This window comes from Vitis riparia, chromosome 14 (assembly GCF_004353265.1).
Source record: "Vitis riparia cultivar Riparia Gloire de Montpellier isolate 1030 chromosome 14, EGFV_Vit.rip_1.0, whole genome shotgun sequence".
NCBI lineage: Eukaryota > Viridiplantae > Streptophyta > Magnoliopsida > Vitales > Vitaceae > Vitis > Vitis riparia.
In genome coordinates this window covers 22,774,430-22,779,343 of record NC_048444.1, presented here as the reverse complement: position 1 = coordinate 22,779,343, position 4,914 = coordinate 22,774,430, and positions in this window count along the sequence as shown.

The following is a 4,914-nucleotide window of genomic DNA, read 5'->3' as shown; positions in this document are numbered from 1 at the left end:
GTGTACTGAAAAGGGGCTCCCATTATTAGGCTCAATTAGTGAAAGCCGCTGTAGCAATAAATAAAATAAAGAAAAAGACAGACACATTCAATGACTTTAAATTCCTTTGTCTGCCATTCACCACCTGCATGTGACTCCCACAAATCACTCAAGTTTGAGTCTCCTTTGGCTGCTTTAATCTCTTCTTCTTTGACTATAAAAAATAATCATAATTTATTTATCATACATGTTTTAAGATATAATATATGTGATATGATCTGACTTTTGCTAAATTATTTCCATTTAATCTCTTCTCCAACTATAAAAAATAATCATAGTTTATTTATCATGCATGTTTTTAAATTATCAAATAGGTGGGTGGGCATTCACAATGACGATCACTACTTATCTCATTAAAACATGCTTTAAACAAAAATCGTAAGATCACTTACTTCAAATTCTTAAAGTTCTCTATGTTGTTCTTTAAAAAAAATGATTATATCATTTTTCTTTTTTTATTTAATTAACAAATATATTTTACTTTTTCTTTTTTAAAATAAAAAACAAATTATAAGCACCAAATATATTTAACATTTATGAAAAACGAAAAATATAATTGACAAATCGTGGATATTTTTTGTTTTGAAAAATTGTAGAAATAGAAGTGTATCCCAATAATGCCCTATCTATTAATTCTATTTAATTTTATTAATTTGTATTAAATTTATAAAAATTCAAGCAATTAATTTTATATGACTTTAATATAATAATTCAAAATTTGCCTGTTCATTTCCAAACCTAAAAGATCATTAGTACTATCTGTAGTTAAAAGTAAAGCAAAATATGCGATTTACGGTGTGAAGATATAATGGTTGATGAGTGATATTTCTGGATATAAGATTTAAATGGAAATTATGTTTATTCCTACCTCAAATTCTTAGAAGCTAAATAGTAGGGGAAAAATTGGGTTAAATTATGTAAAATTTATATCACTTTCCATTTCTTAATTTTTTTGGTAAAATCTACAAAAAACAATTTCATTACTAATCATTTAAAAACATTTTTACAACTTTAAATGAGATGGTTGCAATCTTTAATTTTTTGTTAAATAATATGTAAGTGTTGTACCTCCGTATTCTTAAATTTGCTTGTATGTAAGAAGTTCATGGTTTAAATTTTTCATTAATAATTCTCCTATCCTTAATTTACAACTATGTCTACAAAGAGGATGAAATCTCAACCACAATTCATTTGAGAATGATTTTAACTAGGTCTAAAAAATGGACAATGTTAAAATTATAATCCAACTTGAAATAAAAAATCTCAATCATAATTCATTTGAGAATGATTTTGGTTAAAAATACATTTAGAGTGCATTTATGAAACATTTGATGGGCTTACAATTTGAGGGATGTGGCTGCCTTTTCCATATTCAAATCACCTGCATGCGGCTCCCACAACCCATTCAATATTCAGACCCCTTTGCCCACTCAAATCATTTCCCTTTTGTCGTCTTTAATGATCACGAGATTACTTAATCATAATTCATTATACATGTTTTAAAAAATATATATGAATTTAAATGTACACCATTCCTATTTTTATTTTTAATATAAAAAATTAAAATGGTATTGTCTTATATTAGAACTTTTTAGATGTTTATATTAAAAAGATAAAAAAATTACAAAATTGAAATATATATAAAAAAAAAAGATAATTATTAAGATATAAAGTAAATGTAAATTCCATTATTACCCTCAATAAGTGAAGCAACTGTAGCACCGAAGAAAATAGAGAAGAAGACATAGAGAATCACACTCAACGATTCTAAATTCCTTGGTCTGCCATTCTACACCTGCATTTGACTCCCACAACACATTAAGTTTCAGTCTCCTTTGGCTGCTAAATTATTTTCATTCATCATTGATCATGTGTTCATAGTCTCAAAGTCTAAATAATTATGGGGTTCAAATATTTTGAGACTTGGATTCCTTACATGAGATATTATCCATTGTGGAACCCATGTCCACTAAGGATGAGCTTCCGTTGGTGCTAACTTTAATTGATGAAAGTTGCTACACAAATAAAGAAAATAAAGAATAAAATAAAAGGTATTAATCATGATGTGGGTTGTGAGACCCATGTCAATGAGTCGGGGTTTGAAAATTGATATGTTTTGGACCTTTTGGCTTACTAAAATTATTATCTTTTAACATCTTACGTGAGTACGAAAGTAATCATATATGGTTTATTATGCATATTCCAAAAAATATATGTGAATTAATTGATACAAGCTAGTTGATTAAATTTATTTTTATGTACAAAATATGTTATATGATGTAATTTTATCATAATATTATAAAATTGGTAAAGGCTCAACTAAGCACAATCTTACACCATAAAGAATAATAAGGTAAAAAAAAAAAAAAAATCTAAAAGAAAACCAAGAATAATGGAGATTTTGTATATCCTATCATTGAAACCAAAATAAAATTGGAAGTATTTTTAAATATTAACACTATCATACATTCCATGACTCTACACATTAATAGAAAATAATAATTTTGACTTATTATTTAATCAAACTTATTTGTAGTATTATGTCTATAAAAAATATATTAATCTAGGATTTTTTTTGTTGTGTTTTTAATTTTTTTTTAATATTAAAAAGTTTTAAATAATTTCAAAACTCATATTTGATAACCTACTAAAACTAATTATCTTTAAATTTGATAATAAGAATAAAAGATAAAAGTATAAAAAAGTTTTTTCATTTCTAAATTTTTAAAAATAAAAAATCATCAACCATATCTTACTTGTAATTTATTTATGTTAAACCAACAAGGTTTCATACTTATAGGCTGATGAAAAAGTTCTTCAAAAATCATAAGAAATAATCATAACATATATATATATATTCATAATAATAAAAAATATTTTTAGTTCATAATAATAAAAAAATATTTTTATTCTACAACTAGAAACAAAATTGGTACTATAATGGCTAATAGTCATAAAAATTAGAAATACAATTGAAAAATCATTTATTTTTCTGTTTTTAAAAATAGTAAAAACAAAATTGTACACTGTTGACACATTAATTAATCATTTTATTTTATTAATTTATGTTATATTATTAAGATATAATTAATTATTTATGTATAATTTTAATAGAATAGTTAAAAATTAGAAATATTAATTCTTTTCTCAATCACCACCAAATAGAAGTATTACCAATTTTATGGGGCATTTTTAACTTTTGCAACAATTTTTAAAAAACGGTAGTTGTGAAAATATTGATAAATCTACGACAATTTTGGCCATGTGGAAGGTGTCTTTTGAAGAGACACTTTCCATAATTTTCAAAATCATGATACATATTTTAAAGAATTGAATTTAAGTTAAAGGTGTTTTTTAAAGACACACCTTCTACAATTTCAAAAAATTGGATTTATATTAAAGGTGTCTCTTAAAAAGACATTTTTCACGTGATAAAAAATCCAGTATGCATTAAAGGTGTCTCTTGAAGAGACATTTTCCATAATTTGATAAATTTGAATGTCTCATGAATTTTATTTTAAAGTTAAAGATGTCTTTTGAAGAGAGAGAAAAGTAATATAAAAATAATACAAAACTTTATAAACTAAAATAGAGCATTATTAAGCAAATTCATCTCATCTCTCTATACATCAATCCATTTTCTTTTCTTATTTTTATTATTTAATATAAACTTTATATGTAAAAGGATCAAATTATTCTCTTCTTCAAATCCATATGATGCATTCCAGATCTTATTATCATTTTTTTCATCCTTTCCTCCATTTTTTTTTTTCTCTTTCATCTTCTTCTTTTAAGTTTTCTAAATTTGAGTCCCGTTCAACACTTTGCCCCAACTCATCCCAATTATATATATTCTAAATTTGAGAGGTACGTAAGCAGACAAAATGACAAGTGAGTGAAAATGAGAGGTTGCAGCTGGACTACTACCATTCGTTTGTGGTTTATTGTCTGTGTATGCCGACAAAGTCTACACAAATTTAAAGTCCCGAGATAATGGAAAAATTGATATACCCATTGCTTTCATTTTCATTAAACAATCAGTTATTACTCACCAACTCTGCACCTACTCTACCTGTTGGCTTTTGTTTTCTTTAATCAACCAGTTATTACTCACCGATTCTGCACCTACTCTACCTGTTAGCAGGGTTCCAAGCAGAGACAAATGAGAATACACAAACAAAATTGATTAATGATTTGCGTGTATTTAGGCATTTTTAACAAAAATAAATGTTTTTCAGCCTTGGATTCCTGGCATGGAGCACGGATTATTATAATTATTGTGAAAAGTAGTGGAAGCCATACTGCCTGTATATAAAAACAGCTGCAAGTGGAAAACAGGTCTCCATGACTTATAATATGAGGATGGGGCTGCCTTTTCCATGAATCAAATCACAATAACCGATTCCATTGTCTGCCATTATTCACCTGCATCTCACTCTCACAACTCAAATCTAGACTCAGTGTCACACGCCTTAATATCTTGCCACAAAACCCTACATAATACTAATATATACTAGTAATTAGAATTTACTGTAACCTTGTAAAATAAGTTTGTAGAGAAACAAGCCCATGTGCATTGCACTAATAGAAAATGACTGAAAATTAATATAATTCAGAGAGCGAGAAGGCCATGTGAATTGCATCAATAGAAAAATAGTTGAAAATAAATATAATTCAGTCTCCGGAGTGAAGCCCCATGCGAATTGCATTAATCGAAAATATAATTCCAAGGCCGCCCCATGCGCATTGCATTCATAGAAAAAGAGAGTGCAAGACCCGTCTGCTTTGCATTAATACAAAAATGACCGAAAATTAATATAATGCCTAAGTGCCCTAATCTCTATTCTTTATTAATATTAGTTATTAGATTTTACC